Raw genomic sequence first — 27,689 nt, forward strand, 5'->3', positions numbered from 1 at the left:
AATGGGGGATATGATGAGTGGATGAGGAATATGTATGTATGTATGTATGTATGTATGTATGTATGTATGTATGTATGTATGCATGCATGCATGTATGTATGTATGTATGTATGTATGTATGTATGTATGTATGTATGTATTAACACTACAATTGGGTATACACCCGGTGGCAGTGATATATAATATACAATAATTACAATTACATGAAATAAAATAAAATAAACGTAAATGAAATAAAATAAAATAAACGTAAATCTATAAATAGCAGATGCAATAAACCTAGGACTGTAAATAAAAACTAGTCTATAATAACGCCTACGATAAGAGGAATAGCGGATATGAAATGATAAGGAGGAGAAATATTAAGAAGGAGATATAGCGGATGAGGCATGATAAGGAGGATGTATAATGAAGGTGAATAAGGAGGAGGTATAGCGGATGTGAAATAATGAGTAGGTATAGAGGATGAAGGATGATGAGAAGGAGGTATAGTGGGTGAGATATAATAAGGAGAAGGAATAGCGGACGTAAAATGGATGGTGTATAAGAGATGTGAAAAGATAAGGAGGAGGTGTAGCGGATGACGTATGATAAGGAAAAGATACAACGGACGTGAAATGATGAGGATATGTAGCAAATGTGAAATTATAAGGAACAAGTATAGCGGATGAGGCATGTTAAAGAGGAGGTATAATGAATGAGGTATAAGGAGGAGTTATAACGGATGAAGCATGATAAAGAAGAGGTATAGAGAATGTGACATGATAAGGAGAATGTATAGCGGATGTGTCATGTTAAGGAGGAGATAATTATAACGAATGAGTCATGTTGAGGAGGTATAACGGATATGAAATAAGGAGCACATACGGCGGATGTGAAATGATTAAGAGGAGGTATAGTGGATCAGGCATGATAAGGAGTAGGCTTAGCGAATGTGAAATGTGAAGGAGGAGATAAACGGATGAGGCATGATAAGGAGGAGATATTGCGGATGTGAAATGATAAAGAGGAGTAATGGATGTGTTATGATAAGGAGGAGTGAAGGGAATGTGACATGACAATTAGGAGGTTTAGCGGATGTGAAATTATGAGGAATAGTGAATATAAAATGTCAATGAAAAGGAATAGCAGATCCGAATTTAGGAGGAATAGCGGATATTTGCTTTATACCGCACTTCTCTTCCTCTCCACATGAAATATTTCTCAATTTGTCAGAACTAGTGACAGAAATAACAAACATATCAACAAAAGATCTTATAGCCCAATAATTATTGAGAATTTTCGCGCAACGATAAAGAAAGAAAATTCGAATCATAATATCGTTCAGTAGCTAGTGTAGTTACATTACATTTTTGAAAGCATATTGAGTACTTCGATTGTATTGGATCCCCTTTTTTTGTACATAGTTTAAATAGGCCCAATTTCCTACTAATTTAATGTTCGTTTTACATAGGGTATTCCGTATTACACAAATATATGGAATTAATATTTGAAGAAACAATAGGAGGAGACACGAAATTTAAAGAGACGAACTTAAGAGAAAATAAGAACACGAAAGGTAGGGAAATGAGAGAGAAAGGAGATGAAGGTAGAAGTTGGGGATAATGGAGGAATGCGGGAGAAGAGGAGAAGGGGAAAAGTAAGACATGAACACTATTAAGAGAATTCGAACGCATACGCATTTTTACATGAGTATGTGTAATTAGCCATCTTATTGTTTATTATACATAATATCTCCCATGCACTTGCTTGCCGGCTCTGAATACCGTCATTCGTCACGTCCGCCGCTCCTGTAATTATTTCCCAAACGTTTCAATTCAAGTTCTCGCGCCACGTGCAGGCAGCTAATTTATGCGCGCTGAAATTACAAGTGAACGTTTTAAATCAAGTGCCCGCGCATGCGCATGCGGATTGCGTAGTGCTGCGGGCCAAGCGGGAAGTCATCCATATTACTTATCACAGGAATAAGCGAGATGCTATCGTCAGCTGTACTTCGCCCTAGCACCTGTTTTCCTTCCAAGTCCGTTGACATTGCCGCTGCGGAGGTAGGGAAGATTCTTTCGTTCTCGAGATGAAAGTGGTTCCTACTTTTTGTGCTGTGAAGCGAGTGCGAGTGAATTGCTTTTGTGCTTTTCCTCTTGCCTTGTTTGGTAGGATCCACTTACTGTGTACACTTCCTATTACTTCAGCCTGGACCAGATGCCGGTCTCGTGCCGCCGCTCGTTGGCAGAAAAAGATCATGTCCTTTCAGTTGACGGAATCTTACGGAAGGACCATAGATTCATGCCTAGTTATTTCCTCATCACTTGTAGTTTAATAATTCAATTTTGACTTTATAAAATTTTCCAGAAGTGTATTTTTATTGAACTGGCAATTAAAATTCTCAAACATAAACTCGCAGACAACATCACATAAAGTCGTACCTCGATACAACAATTTTTTTGGGGACTAGGAAAATTGCATCGTTATATCAGGATTATTTTTGTATTGAGGTATGAAATTTTACCGAAATTTATGTTTTGAAAGAGATTATAATGGAAATAAGTATAAAACAACAATACATAAGACTTAGGCCTATTATAAAATAGCATTTTCTCACAATTTTATTACCATACTTGACGTACAAATTCATTAAACATTCAGGCAGTTCTTTTTTTTTCTAAGTCAGTAATTGTACTCAATCTTTTGATTTTAAGGTTTTCAGCAACAAATGTGTTTCTCGTTCAATTTTTTTTGGTTGATGATGCTGTACCAACTACTAAATTATTTAGCGTCGATGTGACTGGTGATAACGAGATGGTATGTGGCGAGATGAGGCCGAAGGTTCGCCATAGATTACCTGATATTCGCCTTACGGTTGAAGAAAATCTCAGAAAAATCCAACCAGGTAAATCCCAAGCGGGAATTCAACCCGTGTCACTCGTAAGCTAGCTGGTCGCTGGGCAGAAAGTCGAGGTGATCAGGACGAAGCTTGTTTGCGCCTGCCAGTCAGTATAGCTGAAATTAGGCTACTCTGCTTTTCCAAAATTGTATTTAAAAATAATAACAGTTTGTAAAAGTGCCAGAATGGATTGTATTGGTCTTCAGGATCTCCTAAATGTACCTTAGATATTTGGGCACTTTCAGTGTGCAAATAACCACGCAAATTATTCCACTTTTCTGGAAAGCGTCTTCTGTAATAACAAAACCCTTTAATTAAATCCCATATAGTTCATTCTGATGCAAATCTAACATTGATAAAATAATATGTATTAAGTGCGAAAAGGTCAGTACCGACAATTAGATTGTTTCTAAAATCGCCACTTTCTGTAAAACATCGATTATTCATTTACAAAGTTATTTATTTTTAGTATCCATTTCACATCACCTCATTCTATGGCCGAGATCATGAAAATATGGGACTCTATCTCCATATCCCGCAAGTGCCTTTATGACATGTGAAGGGGCTAGCTTCACCTTTATTAGTATCCATTTCAACTCCTACATCATCTCACACTTTCACAATGGGCTTTGGTGGCCGGGTTGAGCCTGATTCCAAAATTTGTAAACAATGATTATATTATTCTACCGAAAAATTATTTTTAGAACTTAAAGTCTTGAAAACACGTGAAATTTATATAAATGCATTATTAAATTTTATACATAAAAATTACACATATTTCAATTCATATGTTCACAAACACACAACCAAAGGCATGAACACAATACGTTTGTTGGAACCCAAGAGTTTAACGAGCACTGCTTTCAACCATAGTACTACCACAGTATAAAGAAGATACAGTAGAGTTAACTCTTGTCGGCACCTTTGATGTTGTTGGTACTAAAATCAAGCTCAGGGCACGGCCGACTAGATGCTCCCTTCGCTTCTTTGTATACGGCCTTGACAATAGTAAACTTATTCTGAAATTGTTTAATTTCTCAATTACACCACGAGGCGCTGTCTCCCAAGGTTGGTGTCCACAGAAGATAGGCTCAACATGAATTAAAATAAATAATTAAAGAGTAATAATAACACTTATAAATATTAAATAAGAAAGTAATAAGTATTATTATGTTTAGGTCTGTTAATTATAGTAAAAGCGTGAGTTTAAAAGCAGGGAAGATAACACATAGTAACCTGTTCAGTTTAAGTGATATGATGACAGAGGTGTAATTTTGTAGTTAATTCGCTGAGTAGACCCCTAGGCTAAACTGTTATGTTACTAAGTAATCACTTGGGTAATTATTTACCATAACTTGTACTAAATTTTATAATTTCACTTACTGCACTGGTACATTCCACTTGACATTGCAGATTCAGGAATCGTAGTTTCAAGATTTTGCGACTCAGTGGATTATAAGCCGCATTGTTCGAAGGAACAAGCTTTTCAGTTAAACCTGCTGCAATGCTATCTAGAAACGGCCTAACAAATTTCACAGTAATGATATTACCAAGTCGTTTCTGGCCGTCTTCATCACAAATTGGCATTGCAAGATAGGGCATCTACACAGTAACGGATCAATTTTTGAACACAAATTTTCTAATATATTCTTTTTTGGTATTCTCTTTCGATGATTAAGCAGCTGATCTAGAACAAATTTTGCATGAATACTGTTTTCATCGGCCTCTTTCTTTACATTTTCCAGTTCTTTATGTAATGGATCTCTTTCAATTAGTTGGAGTTTTTCGGTTGTTTTCGTTATCTCATCTTGCTTCTCTTGTAACACCTGATTAAGATGTGTAATTTTCACATGCAATCTGTCAATATTGCTGTTTAGCTCGTCAAAGTTGGCAACGTCTGTTTGCGTCGCTTTATGGCCATTTTCAACTGGCAAGAAGGGAATGTCATTAACTGATGCTGAGCCACTCGGAACATCTTGTTCAAATAGTGAAAAACGAATATTACTTGCTTTTCTTGGGTCGAGGGAGATCAATTTTAGTAACTGTTCGTCATGGTCTTTTGATATCTGTCCCTTTATACCTAGGATAATGAGGGAATATTGTTGGCACAGCATATGGTTTTAATCGTCTAAATTTCCCATTATTAGAATAAACTTCTTCCCTGAAATATAAACTACAAACGACTGAAGATGGGTAGTTGCTTTCGGAATAAAGTCTTGGCGTGAAATCATTTTTAGCCATTTTCGCATCTTTCCCTTACTTAGGGGAACTAGGCCTAAAATGACATAGCTTAAGGAAATGTTGAAAAAAAAAATGTATTCTTACCAAATTTGTTTTGGCCAATTATACATAACTGATACTACAACATTAACACATATATTAAGATCAACAGAAAGTGGAAAATACTGACAATCTTTAACTGAAATGTATGTTTGAAAATAGATAAACTATGTTATTTTACCCAAGTTACTAGGGTAAAATGACACACTTAAGTTAATTTTTACATAGTTAAAAAATGATTGTTCTCTTAGATACACTTGCACATTCATTGTGTGCTCATGAGAAACATTTCTTGCACTGTAGCCATGTTTCTTCTGGTTTATATTGGCTGTAAAATTCGTTGCAGTACAGACAAGGTGCATCGTTGTCAACATCACCATCGAAGTCCTCTCTTCATCTTGGTCCCCATTGCTTAGATCAAACTGAAGCTGTGTTTTTCCTCTGTTTGCTGAACGCCTTTCTTCTACAGCTCTTCTTTCAGCATCCTTTAATTTTAATTGGCTAATAAAAGAGATGCTCGATTTGGGACCCTTCATGTGTTCTCTTTCTTCTCGCCACAGATCTGGTGCCAGAGGGAATCGGGGAGATCTCTTGCTGTGTCACATGAGCTGAAGGCCTCTTTTGTGACGCTTCCGCAGCTGGTGCAGTTAGTGGTGATGGCTCTGTCATATGTTCTTTTGCATTTCTTGTTGCTGAACTGCTCTTATGTATTGAACCCTTTGGCCCGTCTGTAGGGACTGCATTAGTTAGAGGTCTATCTGTGGGCGCTACAGGACTAAATAAGTGATCAGGAAATTGAGTGGACAAATTCTCATTTCCAGTCAGAAACACGCACTTGGATAAAATGACATAGTATGTAATTTTAGCCAAGTAGGTGGTATGTCATTTTACCCGGAATGAAGAAGAATAAGAAGTAGTGATAGTACGACCTAACCTCTTTATGAATTTGGATATTGTAAAGCTTTTTATAGAGGGAAATATTCATGTTTTCAGTCATGAACATTATTTCACTAATGTCTGAAGCTTAAACGGACAAAAAATACATAACATACCTCAACAATATTATATCGTCGTGCACTTTTTTCCTTTAGTTGCACCTGCTTCACCAAAAAGCGCCTTCGCTTGCTAAAACTTGGATGTAACCACTGTTTCCAGCTTCTGTGCACTATAGAGCTGTAAATTTAAACTCAGCTTACAGTGTTTTCACAAAATACATAGTATGTCATTTTACCCAAGTATGTCATTTTAGGCCTAACTCCCCTACTTACGGCTTTTAAGAAACCCGGAGGTTCATTGTCGTCCTCACATAAGCCCGCCATCGGTCCCTATCCTGAGCAAGATTAATCCAGGCCTACCATCATATCCCACTTCCCTCAAATCCATTTTAATATTATCCTCCCATCTATGTCTCGGCCTCTCCAAAGGTCTTATTCCCTCCGGCTTCCCAACTAACACTCTATATCATTTCTGGATTCGCCCATACATACTACATGCCCTGCCCATCTCAAACGTCTGGATTTAATGTTCCTAATTATGTCAGGTGAAGAATACAATGCGTGCAGTTCTGCGTTGTGTAACTTTCTCCATTCTCCTGTAACGTCATTCCTCTTAGCCCCAAATATTTTCCTAAGCAGCTTATTCTCAAGCACCCTTAATCTCTGTTCCTCTCTCAAAGTGAGAGTCCAAGTTTCACAACCATACAGAACAACCGGTAATGTAACTTTCAGATTTTTTGACAGCAGACTAGATGACAAAAGCTTCTCAACCAAATAATAAGACTCATTTCCCGTATTTATTCTGCGTTTAATTTCTTCGCGAGTGTCATTTATATTTGTTACTGTTGCTCCAAGATATTTAAAATTTTCCATCTCTACGAAGGATAAATCACCAATTTTTATATTTCTATTTCGTACATTATTCTGGTCACGAGACATAATCATCATTCCCTGTCACTCGTGGAATGTAATATCGTTTAGATATGCTAAGTTTACTAAGGTAATGAGACGCAGTGTTTCCATAATTATTTTGGGAAGTCAGAAGTCATCCGTGAAGCATTGTTATAAACTACTATCTTTATGCGCATGCGTCAATGTGATTTGAGATTGGTTTAAGCTTGATCGCCAAATTTTTCTGACCGTCAGAAAATGGTTTGATGACGGTGTGATATGCTACAAGGGTGCCTGACTTTAATCAGCAAGTAGTCAGAGTTTGAAATTATCGCTGCACTAACGGTAAAGTCGATGTTCCACCTTGAGCGAATCCTGTGAGATTTTCGATGGACCAGGCGAATATACAGGTTGAACCGTATGTAATGTCATTAATTTCAAGGGCTATTCTTTGAGATATTACGAACAAAAAGTTAAATACAATTTTGCTCGTTTTTGCTTCCTTTTTGAGAAAAAATATTTCATATTTATGTATCTATTTATATTGTGGCACCCGTCTGAAACATTCTAGTCGTGTCTGGTTGCCTCGGGAGTGTACGCGCGCGTCCAGCGGAAAGGAAGGCGCGGGGAGGCGAGGCTCGAGATTCGGTGGTCGTTGGGACGCGGCGCGGGGCGAGGTGAAAGAAGGCTACGGGACAGCGCGGCGGATAGAGCAGGAGAAACGTCTGGAAACAGATTATTGTGGAGGTTTAGATGCTTCGCGACGCAGAACATTCTAGACTATCGTGGTAAATAAATAACACCGTGAGTGCCGAAGGAGGCCAGTTAGTAGCGAGAGAGCTAGTTAGTCTCCAGCCAGCCTTCAAGTGGACCTGAGTTCGAGTGAGTCTTCGGAAGTCAGTCTACACGTGAGCCTTCGAGCGACCGAGCAAGGAAGCTAGCCTTCGAGACCGTGGTTCGTCGTGAGGAAGACCGCGACTGGGAAGACCGGAGTTCGATGTGCAGTGAACTTGAGTGAGTCTGTAACTGTGGCAGTATCCAGGCAAGTGCGATATCTCCAGAGGCTTGGGTTCGATGTGTAGTGAACTGTATCTGGAAGGCTTGAGTTCGACGTAGAGTGAAATTGAAGTGATTTGAGCTAGAAGAACTAGCCAAGGCGAACAGATTGTGAACTGAGAACGACAGTTTTGTTCTGCACTTAGTGCTTTGTGAACATTAATTGAAATTAGAAGTACATTGTTGTTCTTCTCAATAATACACGTGTATTGTGATTGTCGTCATGTGGAGTACAATAATGACTATTGTGTTGCTGTGTTGAGTGGAATACCCATTGTTGAGGGGTGTGTGGTTAAAGGTAGAAATAAAAGTCACATTGTTGTATAAAAGTTACAATATAATAATAAAGAACTTTAAAATTTCATGTGTTAAAATATTGCTAAGATAGATGACACCGTATACCTTAAATATGTCGATGTGCGCATGCTCCTGACGGTTGGAAACGTTTGAAACTGCTGCAGAAAGAAATCGTTGCATTAGAATGACAAGGTTGTAACTGACCAGTTTTATTGCTTGTTTCGATAAAAACTGCCTGAAAGTTTTTTAATTGACTGTTTTTGCTATCTAGGTAATTTTTTTTACTCTACTTTCGCATGAATGTTACAAATTCTAGTCTATTAATTTTTGTAGAGGTACGGAGTGCATTTTTGTAAGCATTGTTTGTTTATAAGATGAAGGGATTTGCATTTAGAACCTTGTCAGTCACAGGAAAGCAAATCTCGTTATAATACAAGGTTCTAACTGCAATTTTTAGTAACACAGCATAAATTATAACTTGGTAATTAATTTAGATGGGTCACAAAGTAATTTTATTTGTCTGTCTCGTTCGTTATTGATCATTTTAATATTGGTAGTAAACTAAAATCTTGTGTATATTTGTTAATTTAATTAAGTTACTGGTATTTTTTTTAATTCTTATAGAACCTACAATAACAAAATAAAATACGAGGGCTATTCATAAAATAACTTTCGTTTATTTTTTACAAACCTGTGAATGACGTTACAGAATTGGGTTACAATACGTATGAAAGTATACACTCTAGTTTATTTTTCCACATAGTTTCCAGTTATATTGAGACACCTGTCGTAGCGTTTGACGAGCTTTGAAATTCTGCAATCGTAGAATTCGGCCGCCTGCGACTGAAGCCAACCTACGACGGTGGTTTTCAACTCTTCGTCATCGTCAAAGCGCTTCGAGCCAAACCACGTCTTCATGTCCATGAAAAGAATATGGTAATCGCTAGTCGACAAATCTGGGCAATAGGGAGGTGATCCAATACTTCCAAGTTGACCTCTTGCAGTTTGGTCTCAGTACGACGCGCTGTATGTGGTCGGGCGTTGTCATGCAGGAAAATCACCCCAGAGCTCAACATGCCACGACGTTTGTTTTTAATGGTCCTTTTCAAGTTTGCTAGTGTGTTACAGTAACGCTCAGCGTTAATTGTAGCATTCCTCTCCAAGAACTCCACCAGCAAAATTCCTTTGACAGCACGTCACTCAGAGAAGAACAAAGACACGACCTTGACTCTACCGCTTCTCTACGCGTACTACTTCGAGGTACATTCCACCGCAAGAATGGCGCCATTGTCTCTGTTGTTACGCACGCTATACGAAAACGAAAGTTACTTTATGAATAGCCTTCGTATCTGAAAGAATCACTGCAAATCTTGCAACTAAAATTGCAATAGGTTGTATTACTTTGGCATTTATTTCAACATTTTCTTCAAATCTCTTTTTATTTTCTTAGGAGATACGATATCCGATATTTTACTTGTTAATTTTGATGTGACTTCTGTAATATGTTGAACTAATAGGCCCAATGTTCTTCTGCGTCTGTTTGGGAACAATCTTAAATAAATTATAGTTGTTTCTTCATTTTTATTAGGAGCTAACTTGAAAGTCATTGAGTAAATTTTATGGTTGATATTTTTGAAACTAATGGAAGTTCTAATTCAGTAATTTACCAGTCCAAGTTCAACATCGGAATTACGATACAAATTTCTTAGCTGTTATTGCAATAGAAATGAAAAGTTTTCTTGAAAACAATTATGGGTTTAACATTATGTGCCACATACGAGATACACTATTAGCTTCACAAAGTAATTGTTCATCTGATGATAGTGAGATATACTGTATCACATTTCAGATTTGCTCCAGTAACGTCTTGTGACGTAGAACGAATATTTTCCGAGTACAAATATTGTTTTTTTTTTTTTCTGATCATAAAATGAGTATTTCCTTTCATAAAATGAAAAAGTTCATTTTTATTTCTTATAATGAAGTTACAATCATAATTGTATACTTTGTATGTTATTTTTATATGTATGGGTAAATTATTTCAGTTTGGGAGTTATTAAGTTTATAATTACAAATTATTGTTTTTTATATTATTCGTTAACTATTCCCTTGTTCTAAGGTTGCGGACAAATGAAGCACGTGTTTGGTTATCACCCGGTTTTACGTGTTTGTCGTTCTGGTTCACTGACATTGAGAGGCGCTATTACTTTTCATTCGGTAGGGAGATATAGTCCAAGCACACACAACTTAACAGTTTTGATTCCAACTTTCTAGCTCTGTTCATAACCATTAGTTAGCTAGGAACGATGTAAGTTATTGCAATTTTTTTCAGATTACGTTGTATTTTCGTACCATTGTCACTTCAAAATTGCTGCATAATTTTATCTAGCCTAAGTAATGAAGAATTTCTCATTGCATGTATTAAGTTAATGTTACATATGAATCGTTTATTTTTAAAACCCCACAAGTGACAAAAACAAAACTTTTTGGAAACCAATAAAAACTTTTTAGTTTCATTACTTTCATTTTTATTGTCAAAATGTATTTAACAAGTGACATTAGTTCCTAAATATGAGGTTTATTCACCATTCATTGTGCTTTATAATATATATAAAGTCCCAAAAAATTAAATTAATTAGGATGTTATGGGGTTTTTCCAACAAACAAACTGAAACTAAGCAAAGCATTGCCTTTTTCTAAGTATCAGAGTGAATGAAAGTAAGTATGAAGAAAATTTATAATCTATATAAAAACTACAGTATAGAATCACAAAAAAATTAAAGTTTTTTCTGTTGCAACAGACATTTTTCTTATCAGGACTTATTATTTTTCTAGTCCTCGCTTCCACTGTCATTACTATCTTTGTTGGTGGTAGGCCATGTGTACAGTTCTGTGTAGAATCTTTTCATTTCATCCGGTATGTACTACAAAATCTTATTAAGGTCCTCCATTTTTTTAACATTGATTGGTAGCCTCGAGCTGTTATAAGCTAGGTCTGTTGGAAAATTTTCAGCAGAAACACTTTTCTCAAGAATTCGAATGGTGAATATTTCTGTCGGTTCAAAGTTGTCAATGAACTCTTTACAACGAACTTTAACATTTTGTTCATTGCAGTGAAGAAACTCATTCACCTTCGAAATTTTAAAATGTACCTTTTTATCTTTTGATATACCACGGCCATAAGATGAATCAGACATGCTAGATAGCTTATACAATTTTGGCCACCAAGCTTTGAAGTTAACCACTTCATTAGCTGTGACTCGTTTTACCTTGAACTCAGACGAGTTCTCAGTAATCCTCATTATAGCCTAACATTTTCATCACTTGAACTAACTATCTTGTAAAAAATACTCAAAACAGATAATAATAGTAAGGGTAACACTTAATCAGCAATAGACAGAACAAAACACTGATCCGGCTGTGACTGAAATCGGCTGTTGGGTGCGATAGTGCTGCTGTCAACTAGTGTGGCAGACTAGTTTATTTGAAAGACACAATATGTGATGTTAATTGTGGGGTTTTTACAATAAATGCATATTTCTTGTCCAATTTTTTACATGTTATAGTCATGCTAGATATAAGGTTTTTATATCAAAAGATGCGCATTCATATTGGCAATAAAAAAACGCGTTTTGTAAAAAGATGTCGGTTATGGTGTTTTTACAATAAACGATTCATATAGCCTGCAAGTCGATTTTCTTTGTAAATTGCATTTTCTGTCATCGTAATTTACATTGTATGGTGCAGTACTATAAAACAAGACTCGCAGAGTCCAGCAACTGTGCCAGCGTGCTTTGTACACAAGTCTATAGACAGCATGCAGAATTAGCTTCAATCTCGTTCTGTTTAGATTGCTGGCGTGACAGTCATATGGATGGGAAAGCTGAGAATCATTTATGCCACATTTCAAGCCTTTCACAATTGTTAAACTGTCAGACTTCTGGGTATATGCATCGTGTATAATTTTAAATCTTTAAAATGTCTTGATAGTCTCATATGAAGCCAAGGAAAACGTGGTTGATTACAGATTTCTCTAACACCTTCCTAGACTCTACCAGTATGGCAATATAAAGCGGAATGCATTATTCCTGTGGTAGTGTGGTACCTTCATATCGCCAGGAAATTTTCATCATCATCAACAATACGATTTGGGCCCATTGGCCCGTTTCGTCTCCATAGCAATATTAAAACTGGTCTTTCCAGCGTTTTCTAGGACGTCAGATTCGTCTTCTCCCTTGGGGTTTATAATGGTGTAGTCGGTATGGAATGCGGGTTGGTTCCATCCTACATATATGTTCATGCCATTTATTCCTATATTCTGTGATAGTTTCTATAATATTTGGCATATTTAGTTCCTGTCGCATGTCTTCATTTCGCTTGTGGTCCAATAAGTTACATCCTGCTATTGGCCTTAGCAGACTCATTTCAGCTGCTTCTATTCTCTTCATTTGTTGAGTTATCATACACCATGTTTCGGATCCATAGGTTAATGTTGGAATCGCCATTGTTTTGTAAAATTTTAAAATTGTATCGGTCCTAACTTTCTTCTTTAGTGTTCTTTTTATCGTGCCAATTAACTGCTGGAATTTAGAGAGCTTCCTATCTATGTCGTTCATATGATATCATGCAGCCTAGGTAATTAAAACAGTTCACTTGCTCTATGATTTCATTATTAATAATTATTTTTGTTCTTAATGGCGTTGTTCCCTTAAAACCCACCACTTTAGTCTTTTAGTAGATATCTGAAGATCATTCTTTTGCGATGCAGTTCAGTTTAAACAAAGCTCGTTGGAGATAATCTTTTGTGGTTGTAAATATAGCCTGATCATCAGCAAACAATATTGTATTTAGAGGTGTATTGGTTCGGTTAAAAATTGTTTCCATATGTAATAGCCACCTTCTGGTGACGTCGTCAATGTATAAATTAAATAAAACAGGTGATAAACAACACCCCTGTCGAACACCTCGTGTTATTTCTTTGCTTTCTTCGCTTATTCCATTCTTTAGTTTAATTCTAATTTTAGTGTTACTATATAAGCCTTGTGCTACCCTTATTAGATGATCTGGTATTCCTTTAGATCTCAATACTTCCCATAATTTTTGACGATTAACAGCGTCAAAAGCTTTATTGTAATCAATAAAGGCAATATAAGTTGGGATGTTGTATTCCCTATTTTTCTCAATCATCTGGCTTATGGAGAATACACAATCGATACAGGATCTATTCTTCCTAAAACCATGTTGTTCTTCCAGCAATATATTTTCTGTTATAACAGCTCATCGGTTTGTTATTATTTTAGAATATATTTTATATCCGGTATTTAGAAGACTGATCCCACGATAATTTCCACAATCTCTCCTGTCTCCTATCTTAAATATGGGGATAATTATAGCTTCTTGCCATTCTTCTGGTGAATATCCATATTTCCAGCAAACATTTAAAAGATTTAGTAATCTGTACATAAAGTTTTCAGGAGCATACTTTATTAATTCCATATTAATGTCATCCGGGCCGGGAGCTTTTCTGTTCCGGCTGTTCTTTACAACATCTTTAACTCCTCTATCGTAATCGGATCAACGTCTTCGTTATTTATAGATAAATGTTCAAAGTTGTAATTATGCTCAGTTGTCCATAATTTTTCATAATAATTCAGCCATGTATTTTCACTAATTGGGTTCAATTCTAAATCATCTTTCTCAGTTTGATTCAGTTTCCTTAATATTTTGTATGCTTTCGTTTGTTTGCCATGTATATCGTATTCTACATCACTAATCAATTTCTCCCAACTTTGCCTTTTGATTGTCTCTTATATTTTACATGATCTTCTATTGAACGTGTATGTAAGTAATTTAAATATAACTTCTTTTTATTTTCAATTAATTCCTTTAATTCTTCATTCCAAAAGTATAAGTAGCGATTATTTCTTATTTTTTTCCTTTTTCCTAGGGCTTCTGATGCAGCCTGGTATAGAATTGATTTTAATTCTTGCCATTCAAGATTTATATTATTATTCACTGGCATATATGAGATGGAATTCTTAAGTCTCTCATGGTATAGATTTCGTATACTCTTATCTTCAAGTAGATTTATTTTAAATGTTTCTTCTTGGGCTTTGGGTAGGTGTTTTGGTCTCTTCCATCTATGCGGTAAATTTATGGTAGATATCAATAAGAAGTGATCTGTGTAGACATCATAGCTTCTATACACTCTAGTGTCTTGTAACAAGGATGTTAATTTATTGTTTACTAGTACATAGTCAATTATGGACTTGCTGCCTCTTGCGCTCCATGTATATTTGTGCACTTCTTTATGTCTGAAAAACGTAATCGTTATTCGAAATTCATTTAACCCTTAACTGGTAACATCAGTTTATTATACACTATTAGTAACATGGGTAATTTTCACCCAACACAAAAATTAAGATTTTTATAATGCTGCATTTGACTTTTATGTATTAAAACACACTTGAAACATAACACAACATAGCTCAACACAAAATAATTTGAAATTTAACATAAATTGACATTATTGTTAGAAGCAATGAAAGTTTTCTTGCACCATAGAATTAAAAAAAATTCCAGTGTATATTTTATAATTAAGAGAAAAATTCACGCTTTTTATTTTCTATGGTGTGCAATTCTTGCAGGTTATTTCCCTATGATCTCCACACACGAAATTCTCACAAACACTACACTTCACGGCAAACTTTTTGTCACTCTTTTTGCAGAGTTTGCAACGTCCCTGTCGTGGTCCTGTTTCAGATGATTTCTTTCTTTCAGTGAGCTAACCGGTAAAGAATTGTTTTCACTCAATATGGATTCTATCTTCACTCGAAGATCATTAGGAAGATTCCTGATTGTCAGTCTCTCTTGCATAAATTTCGTTGACAAATCAAGACCAAGCTTGTGAAGAAATTCCAGTCTGTTGGGTGTCTTTCCTCCACGGGCTGCGCATGCGTAAGCCCAAACAATAAATGCATTGATTCCTGCTGCATTCAGTAATCCGTAAAATACTGCCATTGGCCAGCGTCTTATACGTCTACTGCAGGAATAGTTCTTGCACATTTGATCAAACGAGTCGACCCCTCCTTTAGTTTCATTATAAAATTCAATAGCTTCTGGTTTCCTTGTTTGTTCAGACACTCTTGGTGTGTAATGCATGATCGAGGCTACTAATACAATTTTACATTTCTTTGGTGAAAATAATATCAATTGTTGATTAGTATTGCAGTCGAAGAGAAACATTGTTGTATTTGCTGGTCGTCCTTTGGTCTGAAGAGCTTCCGGAGGAATCTCCTTTTTGTTTCTTCGTACAGTACCAACCATAGTTATACCATGAGCCAACCTCTCCGACAAGAGGGGGAAAGATGTAAACCAATTGTCAATAGTTATATTGGAATTGGTGCCATAAATTGGTTTTGCTAATTCCTTCACCAAGTATTGTGCTAAAGGTTCAGGCCCATTGTAAGTTACTTTTCCTATGTAAGGTATTCCTGTGACTAGGTATTTAGAATGAGAGTCACACATGAAAACAAGTTTGAGGCCGTATTTTTCCGGTTTATTGGGGATGTACATACGGAATTTGCAGCGACCTCTGAATCCCAGAAGCTGTTCGTCAATAGTACATTCTGTTGATGGCTTGTAATATTCTTGACAGTGAACGAAAAATTTATTCCATAGTTCCCGAATATATGTAAAAGGATCTGCAGCCTTTCTGGCTTCTCTGGTCTGCTTGTCATCGAATCTCAAGCAATTTGTTATAAATCGAAATCTCTTTAGTGACATAACTGAAACATAAATTGGACTACCCAATGTACCCCACAGAAATTCGGCACTCATATGATTATCTTTTCTGGCCCCACTGATATAAAGTAGACCTATGTATGCCTCTAGTTCTCGCAAAGTGATATCTCCAGTATACCTCTATTCAGACGAGTAGTTCAGTCTCTGGGAAGCAATCTCTTTGTTGGTGTGACGAACAATATCTTGCAACATATCCTCATCAAAAAAAGACGCCAACTGTCTTCGGGACTTTTTACCTTTCGAGCATCACCTTTTGGCCCGGGTATGGTTGTTCTACATAATTATATTTCGAGAAGGTACCTTTTGTCTTTCAGGGTGTTTGGATGTCCACTCTTTACCATTTTTCCCTTTTAGGACTAACTTCTTCGGAGTGATGATATTATTGTCCTTACTTTCAAACCAGCCATTTTCTGCTTTTCTGCGCTTTTCAGGAACTGCAACACCATTTGCACTATCACTGCTGTCGTCATTTTCTGGGGTAAAATCACTTTCATTGTCACTACCGCACCCAATAATATCATCTACTACATCATCTTGTTCACAAATATCGTCCTTCACACTCCCCTCTCCATCAGATGCGTCATCTTCATCATCATCATCATCATCAATATTTTCATTCATTATTATCTTCTCTACCTCACTGGAAGTACATTTCTTACCGTCAATAATAATAAACTCCATGTTCATCAAACTAACGCAGAAGAGAATTGTAATTCGTCTGACACATGTACTAAGAAGTTGAATAAATTACTAATCTAACACTAATGGTAACATAGGTGAAAACTCACCCAGGTCTGCTTTGTAGAGCTATACTACAGCAACTAAAAATATTTCAAATATATTTCAACAATGGTTAAGAAGCTACACTTGAGAAAGATACATAGCAAGAGAGCCAACAGTCTAGACAGGTTTACCAATGCACGGCAGAGAAATAAAATTTCTCAAAGGTGAATTTTCACCCATGTTACCATGGTTGATTCACCATTTGATCCGACTATCTTATCAATTGTTTTGTTACCTACTCTTGCATTAAAGTCTCCAGCAATAATTATATAGCTGTTCTTATTTATCTTATCTACTTGAGTTTGAAGTTCATTGTAGAAGTCTTCAGTTTCTTTTGTCTTACCTTCTTCAGGTGCATAAGTTCCCACTATTGTAGTGAAGGTTCTTCCTATTTTACATTATAATGTTAATAATCGTTCATTTATGAAGGTATATGAATGAATGTTATTTTTCCATTTCTTGTTAATTAATATTGCAATTCCGGCTGCTGCCCTTTTATCTTGACTAACGCCACTATAGATCATTATATATTTTTTGAGTTCCAATGTACCTTTTAATTTCTTCTTTGTTTCGGGTATTATGGCTATGTCTACATTTGCACTATCAAGTTCTTTCTCTAATTCCGTTTGGAACTTTTCATATTATTCCTAATCCTAAATAGCAAGGTTTTGATTACCATTTGGATTTAGCTGTTAGAAGCTTCTGGATAGCAGCTGTGGATAGTGAATGCCGAGACTTGTAAATGTTATTTCAAACTTTAATGTGCTTAAAACATTATGCTTTTTATATTTTGTAAAAAATTCAATATAACAGAGAGTTCGGATTTTACTTTTTCACGAAAGTAAAAGTATGTTGAATTCGCCGCAAAGGCTTACTTTGAACGTGAAATATTGAATAAACAGCTCGTTCCAAGTACAGTACGCAACCTGAAACTCGTTCTAGGAGGGACAGGTCTTACCCCTTTGCATAAAATCAAGCATTTTGCTTGACTTGGAGCTGAAATAAGACACTTCCTTCATTTACCTAAATAACTTTGATGCCAACATAAAAAATTATTTCAATCGACAAAATTGGCAAAATAGAAGAAATGGTAATGACAAATGTAGTTTTCATAGAATAATAAATATAATAATAATAATAATAATAATAATAATAATAATAATAATAATAATAATAATAATAAATAGGATGAATTTTGAAATCAAATAACGAAAAAATGCGGCTTCTTAGCTATTTAATCTACAGTCTCTTCAGGGTTTAGTACAATGTCTTTATGCAGGCATATGTACAACAGAACAGTCTGTTTTCTGTGGAATTTCTCAGGTAAGTTTTCAAAATACATAAAGTGTAGAATGAGTAAGTAAAAGAGAAATGAATACTAAGTTCAGTTGAACTATGGGTTAAGATACAGAAAGGCAGGGGAGGATGAAAAGAAGAGGAGAGAAGTGGAATGGACGAGAAAGGTAGAGAGAGAGAGGGATGAAGGGAATGAAGGGAATTAATTTTTCTACTTGATATTTTGTTCATAGTTACGATTTTGCTTTTGGATGTCCCCACCGAAACACCTAGTTCCCATGTCTCCCGTCAGAGAGTGTTGTTGCTTGGTTGTTGCTACGGTCATTGTACTTGTTTTTAGTTGGTTATTTAACGACCCTGTTATTTAGTATGGATTGGATTGGTGATAGGGAGATGGTATTGAGCGAGATGAGACCGAGGATTCGCCATACTTACTTGACATTCGCCTTACGGTTGAGGAAAACCTCGGAAAAAAACCAATCAGGTAATCAACCCAAGCGGGATTCGAACCCGCGTCCGAGCGCAACTCCGGACCGTCAGACAAGCGCCTTAGCCGACTGAACTACGCCGGTGCCTCTGTAGGTGTTGCTATCTGCATAATTACCTCGTTCTTCTTTTTAAATTTAAACATTGCTCAAAGCACCAACGCAAGCAAAGTCTTCTACTCAGATTTAGAGGAATCATTTTATTGTTCTAATTCTTCCACAATAATGTTTATTCAAGCCTTAATCAATCTTCAGATCGATACACATATTACGTGCTATAGTAGAAATGAGAGAAAAAAAGTCTCTTTTGAAAACCGGTTGTGTGAATATACGAGCGGAAACTGTTCTCTCCTTCATTTTATCAAGCATTGTCAAGATAATAAATTGAAGATAAGAAGAAGTGAAATTTTCTTTCGATAAATTTGTCTATTACTTTACAGTTTTGTAAATAAACCCCAGTCATTCCTGTTTGGGGACGAGCCTTGTTCGTCAATGTGGAAACGAAATGGATGTACGATCCTCGTCGTAAAACTAAGAGGGATTGACTTAGGGAGGAGCAGTGCCACGGCCGAATACTAGACTGGCGAGGACATTCGCAGTAAAGACTTTGTCTCCAAAGTAATAGGCTTACATATTTTGTCATTAAGCCTATACATGTTACGTTTATAGTAATAGTTCAGTTCTTTTATGTTACAAATGATATCCTTGTTTATCATTCCTTCTCTTGAATTTTCCTAAAAATGCACATGAAGTAATTCATTTTCCACTTACCCAGATATGATAATAGACTTTGTTTTTTTTTTCTCGATTAAATAGTGAAGGTGATTTTTGATTCCAAAAGGTGAGTTACATGACATCGAACGTTTCAAGAGTTCAAGTAGATGACTGTATGCAGTTTATTTTACACAGTCACCTAAAACACCTATTTGTGTATTCAGTGGCGGTGCGTCAATAAGAGCACAAGAGCACGTGAACACCTTGTTTCCATTAATGCACGACTAGTTTCATTATTTAAGACTGTATTGACGTAGTGGGGACGTGTAATATCAGAATCGAGTATTTTAAACTTCCCGCATTTTGCATAAACTTCATATGTAAACTTGGCAACATGCGTTCACGTATAAGCCGTGCTCCTTTCAAGAAGGTTACAGGAATTCCACGCTTGCACGGGAGGAAATTGTCTTTTGCTGGCCGGTTATGACTCGTCAAGAGCACAAAGCGTTAAGTGAAAAGTGAATCTATCCTACACATGTCAGGTGCAACGATGCCTATCGTTCACGTGCTATAGTAGATTATTTTACGACGCTTTATCTACATCTAGGTTATTCAGTGTCTGAATGAGATGAAAGTGACAATGCTGGTGAAATGAGTGCGGGGTCCAACACCGAAAGTTACCCAGCATTTGCTCATATTGGGTTGAGGAAAAATCCTCAACCAGGTGACTTGCCCCAACCGGGAATCGAACCCGGGCCACCTGTTTTCGCGGACAGACACGCTAGCCGCTACTCCACAAGTGTGGACACACGTGCTATATCTCGAGGAGGAAATTTAATAGTCTGTATTTTAGCCTGTAGATGTCAGCATTTCTCACTGTTTTTATGTGGATGTGTGTACAGTGCTGCTACGAGAGTGTATTTTGGCTTTCAAACACGTGCTGGCTGAATGTGATGATGATATGAATTTGAATATCTGCATGGTGGTGTATATTATTTAAGAATAATATTTACTGGTATGTATTTATAGTAATCAATCTATGCGAATGGGATTACAGTACTGGTATAGGCTATAGTGTATCAGTGTGTTGTGAACGAACCAAAATACAGAGTGTTTCAAAAATACGGGACATAATTTCAGGTATGTATTTCCCACATGTAGACAATCAAAATAGTTCATTACAACATGTGTCCGGAAATGCTTCATTTCCGAGTTATGGCCTTCACAACATTGAAATTCACCGGAACGTTTTTCTTTCCGCAGGTCGTTGCCGTCAAAGGAGACATTAAGAGGACACTCTGACAGTTCATTCCGAGGCGAAGGTTACATTCAGTGTTGTGTAGGCGTTAGACTGTGCGACATGTATTCAAATCAAGAGCTGGCACAGATACACTTCATGTACGGTAAGGCGGACGGCAATGCTGCTCTGGCTCGTCGTTTGTACCAGGAGAGGTACCCACAGCGACCATGTCCAGATCGGAAGACATTTGTACGTCTCCATTACCGTCTGTGCAAGTATGGAAAATTTAACTCTCCTGGTTTGGGAAGGGAACGACCAAGATCTACAACTCCAGAAGTACAGGAGGAGATTCTGGAGGCTGTGAACATGACTCCTTCTATCAGCACACGAAGGGTAGCGTTGCAAGTCAATGTTCCTCATACGACTGTCATGAGACTGTTGAAAAAGTATCAATTGTATCCTTATCATTTGCAACGTGTACAGGCCCTGTGACCAGCATATTACCCTGCACGAGTTAGGTTCTGTCAGTGGTTCTTGCAGCAGTGTGGTGTAAATCCGAACTTAGTATTCTTTACAGATGAAGCACAGTTCACACGAGATGGCATAACAAATTTCCACAATCAGCATGTATGGGCGTATGAAAACCCACGTGCAACTGTTCCATCTCATCACCAGGTGCGGTTCTCCCTCAACATGTGGGCCGGTATCATTGGTGATCGATTAGTTGGACCCTATATACTTGTAAACAGACTTACGTGGCAGGCGTACACAAACTTCCAGGAAAACACCGTACCTCATGTTTTAGAAGACACTCCACTGATCAATCGTCAACACATTCACTTCTTGCATGATGGCGCTCCTGCACACTTCAGTCGTACGGCTCGCCGGTACTTAGATCGAAGGTTTCCTGATCGATGGATAGGTAGAGGGGGCCCAATTGCTTGGCCTCCACGCTCACCTGAGCTGAACCCTCTCGATTTCTACTTGTGGGGCCATTTAAAATCATTGGTTTACTCGGCCCCGGTGCCTGATTTGGAATCCCTTCGGAATCGAATTGTGGCATGTTCTGAGGACATACGCAATACTCCTGGAGTTTGGGATCGTGTTCGCAGGTCAATGAGACATCGATGTGAGGTCTGTATTCAAGCAGGAGGTGGACATTTTGAACATCTTCTGTAATGACAACGACCTGCGGAAAGAAAAACGTTCCGGTGAATTTCAATGTTGTGAAGGCCATAACTCGGAAATGAAGCATTTCCGGACACATGTTGTAATGAACTATTTTGATTGTCTACATTGTGGGAAATACATACCTGAAATTATGCCCCGTATTTTTTAGACTCCCTGTATATTACTGAAAACACGATTTTGTAAATAACGGCACTGTGGCATGTATTAATTTTTAACGAATGTAAACAGTGAACTCTGTTCAAGCAATTTTGAACAGTAAAGAACTGGGTAAACAGGCTTACCACGAAAAATTGGAAATGAATAGACTGGGTTTCATAATAATAATAATAATAATAATAATAATAATAATAATAATAATAATAATTATTATTATTATTATTTGTTTTAAATTTATACATGTTTTTTTCTATAGTGAAACATTGGAGTCGTGACATTTTATATTAGGCCAAAGGTACGATTTTAAATTCTCTTCGATTTTGGGACAGAAAATTGTGAACACGCGTAATATTTTATTACGAGCCGCCACTGTGTGTATTATAATAATTTAGGATCATATTGGGTTTTTATCAAAGTCAATAATTAGAACTGATAGAATTTTTGGATGGTTATTTAACAACCTATATCGATTAATAGGTTATTTAACTCCAATTAAATTGGTTATGGGATAATATTTGGTTGTATCAGTCCGAGGATACGCCACAGTTTACCTGACATTCGTCTTACGGTTGAAAAAAACGAAAAAGCCTAACCAAGTAATCAGTCCGAGCAGGAATCGAACTCACTCCCAAGCGTAGCTCCGGGTAAGCAGGTAAACGCGCTACAGTTTGAGCTACATTGGTAGCAGGTGAAATTATTAAGAAATACTAGTGGTATAAAATGGCATTCTATAAGTGCATTATTTAATACTGTAGAGAATTCGGAGTTTAGAAAATACCATTGGATATATAAACGTCTTCTTGGCGGATATACCCCCTCATTGTCTTTGTTGTTTGGTCAACTGTCCGAAGACAGTTTTGAACCTCGTAACTCAGTGGTTGTCAGTACTCACTGAAATGGGTAAAGGGTAAGGAGGGCAACGAAATATGATACCTCGTGCAGAAGGGAGAGAAAGACTGGATACCCGCCAGCAGCTACGGATGAATGCTAGTGCCTCCCTTTTCCGTGGGTAAGAGACGCTAGCCCGAGGATGTACTGTGCTGATGACCGCTGTCATAAGTGATACCAATAGAGTCACTCATGAGGCAACTAAGTCAGATAATGAGGAAGGGTGGCTACTTCCTTTACTCTCCCATGGCTAGCATACATCGCTAACTAGTAACATATTTCACTAATCAGACTTCAGATGTATACAACCAATATTGTTCTTACTCTGACACATATCGTCAAGCGAGATGTACTGCCTGGTAATATATGTACACCCTTTGACACGGAAAATGGTAACTTTCTTGTAGTGTGAATTTGTCTAAATGTCGTTTCGTGTTAACGCGAAATTCACACGGGGTTATATTAAGCATCGAGATCCGAGGATTAAATTAAGCCGTAGCAGTAACGTATCTGTATTACACGAAACGACATATTCCCTACTAAGCTTTATGGCTTACCGATAGAGCTCTTTCTTCTCTTTACAAAGACCGGGCTTCGAATCTCTCTATGTAAAAGGCACGCGTGTAAACACAGAGCACACGATAATTCCCGAGCTATTCCGAAGTGGAACTTAGTCTCTGAACAGCGACCAATTTCCGTGTCAAAGGGTGTATAGATAGCTAAGGAATTACAATTTGGAGCGAGTCTTGACGGGAGTTTACCTTTATGTAGGCAAAAACTTCGCACGACCGTCCACAAGTAGCATATATACAGGACCTCTTGTTTACTGCACATGCGCAGTTTGTTGTAAGTGAAATTTATACAATAAGGGAGCTCGAAATTTTATTTTCGTAGCCTATCTGTATATATCATCCAGAGTCTGAATCAGAGATACCCCTCATTATAATGTAATTAAAATATGTTGTTTATGTATTTTTCAACGTAGATTCTATATAAAGTAACATTGCTTCAAATATAAGCGCTTTATATTGCTTATAACTAGACATAATTAATTTACTTGTATTTGAAATAACCGAAGAAATGAAATAATACGTGTGTTATACGTTAGGCCCTACGTTAGAAAATACGTAAATAACTTAATTTATATTACATTGAGAGGGATGTCCGCTAAGAAGATGCTTATATATCCAATGGTACTTTCTAAATTCCTGAAGCTATATAGTCAAATAATCAAAGAACTATGCATACAGAAATTTGAATATAAGAAATGAGTCAATTTTATTGTATTATTTACTAGTCAAATAACCAAAGATAAAATATAAAAAAATGTAACATAAGAAAGAAGTATATGAATGAGTTAATAATAAAATTAACTAACGCTTGAATGCATGATTTATGAAATTAGTAACTGTTACAGTGAAGAGATGAATGAATAAAGGAGGAAATGAGTGAATGAACGAATTAACAAGTTAGTGAATGTATGGAAAAATGACGTGAGCGATTGCGGTAAACTTAAGATTAACTCTCTAAAGAATAAATGAACACAGGAGTGACGAGTAAATGAATTAATAAATTAATGAATGGTCTAATGAATGATTAAATGAACGAACGAATGAATTAACTGAGAAACGAATTAATTAAGAAGAAAGCAAGTAAATTAGTACAAACAAACGAGTGATTGAATGAGTGAACGAAGAAATGGAGAACAAACGTATGAATAATTGGTGAATGATAGAAGAAACGAATTAATAAATGAATGAATCAATGAACAAAGGGATGGAAAAAAAATAAATACATCATAAAACAAATGAATGAATGAACAAACTAACAAAAGAATAAATACTTTAATGAAAAAATGAATAAATAAGCAATACATGGTTAAACACATTTTAAAGTTGAAAGTTCTTACGCAATTCCATGTTTTGGGTTGGGTCTTTAATGTCTACACCGCGTAGGATTCCTTTTCTAACAAACGATTGTGATATGTTTTGTCTCTTCTTCCCTTTTTCTCATTAACATTAGAGAAATAACGTGATGTCGTTTACGTAAGTTCGGGCTGCAGGACAGAAACAAGGTTCTCTGAGTGTTTTCCTTTGATCAGATCTCTCGGAAGTCAGTCCGGGATAGTCGTGAATGGGTTTCATATTCATGGCTTTTAACTATTAAATCGCACTGATGACATTGATTGCCTGACTCTAATTCCGCGCTCCTTATGAAAGGAATATTCACGACCTTCCTCTGTTATTCATCAACGAATTTCACATGGAATCACGATCCTGCAGCCCTTTGATATTCTCACGAATAATTTCCAAGCTAGCAGTAGTTTATTCCTATCTATGAAATGCTCTTTCTTCAAACATCACCCTATATTTAATACTGTACACCTGTGCTTTGTTTTTAAGTGGTTCTTCTGTATCTCTTTTATTGAAGCACTCTCCAACTCAAACCTAAGAGCTACAATTGTCTTAGAAGACACTGTTACTATAGTAATGATTCGATTTAATTTGAAATATTTCTGATGAGCTTCTGTTAACGATTCTACGTGACCTATTTAAAACCGGTCAGAGTTGAACAAAGAATAAGATCTTTTAACTCGTCTGTGAGATAAGATGAAAGTTGTCAGCTTTTATTTCATTTAAGAATAAATGTCTGATACGTTTCTTTCTCTAATAGAATCTCATTAAACTTAATATAAACTTTCTGCTAATTTATTACTTTCCAGAAGCTGCTGAAATACATGAATCACAACTTGTTCAAATGCTAGATTGCTAAAATGACGGCTATACAGTGGAATAAGAAACTGACTTCAGTGAAAAGTAAATTTCAAAGTAGACTTGTTTTCATACTTAATGTAGCACATCTACTTATATAAATACAAGCTGAATGTCACGCAAAACACCGACAGACGACGTTTCAACACCGACAACAAACCTGGGTAGCCTATGTACCTTTTGACCAATACTTGACAAGCACGCATCACGAGGCTTTCTGGTTGTGCGGCCAGCACGACAACACAATACAGAACATGTCAAGAGAAAAACATCCAATCCCGTGGACGGAAGGTAAATCTATTCCATTACCCAAGTCGGGAATCGAACCATGGACTCCTTGAATGGGAAGCGCGTACGCTACATGCTATACGCCTGGCTAAGGCGGCGGATTTTAAATCAGGCATCGCAAAACGTCACAGATTCATGACGCAATATAAATACTACCCGCTACACACGAAGTGAAGACGGGGGTAGAGAGCATAAGTCGCAGTAAGTTAGACAGCAGAGTTGGTTTGCATCGTCACTACTTTCCACGTTCATAAAAAAAATTAACAAGAGAAAGAAGGAATTAATGTATTTTTAGGATTATATTATTTTCATCTACATCCTTTTAGTTTTTGATTACAATATTTCCATTTGATAAGATCTCAAAATTAGGGTTGCATCATAAGTAGCCACTGCCAAATGTGCATGAAGATTGTTAAAAGTGTCCTTTTTTAACGTAGTGTGTTAAATTTTGACAAAAAAAAAATGTTTCACAAATACACGTAGAACCGAACACAGCTGCGATTGAGGCAGCAAATGAACTAAGACATAGATATTTAGAGGAGTCAATATTTTTAAATACATCTCAACCAACACAATCCTTATGGTTGGTTTTCACAAAGGTGTCATTTTGGAGATCAGCAACCTCAAATTGGACGAAGTTACGCAACAATAGACCAACCGGCAATTTGAAAAAAGTTGAGATATTTGCACAAATCTTTGTTGGCTGGATTATTTAATTCAGAGAAAATCAAGAATGCGAGATATGAATTTTGCTGCTATGTATAAGCAAAAGAGTCCACATCTGTGGAGTAACGGTTAGCATGCCTAGCCGCGAAACCAGGTGGCCCGGGTTCGATTCCCGGTTGGGGCAAGTTACCTGGTTGAGGTTTTTTCTGGGGTTTTCCCTTAACCCAATATGAGCAAATGCTGGGTAACTTTCGGTGTTGGACCCCGGACTCATTTCACCGGCATTATCACCTTCATCTCATTCAGACGCTAAATAACCTGAGCTGTTAATAAAGCGTCGTAAAATAACCTACTAAAATAAAAAAAAAATATAAGCAAAAGTCGTTTATTTAATAAAATTTATTAATTTATTTATTTTGTTTTGCAATATTAAATCAACTGCTGATTTGTTATTAAAAATCCGTTAGCCCTTTTTTAGTATCATGACCTAAATTGAAGATCAATTTAGTGAATACGAATATATTGATATAGGTGTACCGCAAGGAACAATTTTGAGACCTATTTTATTTCTAATATATGTTAATGATCTGCTAAATATAAATTTAGAAAAAAATTAATGGATCTATATATTCATATGCGGACGACACAGTAGTTATTTTCAGTGATTTTTCTTGGCAAGAAACATATAGAAATGCTAATATATGTGCTAATATTGTTAAAAAATGGCTTAATTCCAACTTCCTTTCTTTAAATATATCTAAATCAACTTTAGTTCCTTTTTCGTTAACAGCTGCCAATGTTCAAAATTTAAAATTTAGCGATGAATATAGACTAATAATACACAGTGAAAATTGTTTAGATCCCAAAAGTTGTAATGTCCACCATTGAAAGAAGCCACGTATGTCAAATATCTGGGTATCATTATTGATCAGAATTTAAAATGGCCTCATCACATTACTTATCTTTGTAAGAGGCTTCGTAAAACAATTTATAAATTCGTTAATCTTC

Source organism: Periplaneta americana, chromosome 2 (genome assembly GCF_040183065.1).
Source record: "Periplaneta americana isolate PAMFEO1 chromosome 2, P.americana_PAMFEO1_priV1, whole genome shotgun sequence".
Classification (NCBI taxonomy): domain Eukaryota; kingdom Metazoa; phylum Arthropoda; class Insecta; order Blattodea; family Blattidae; genus Periplaneta; species Periplaneta americana.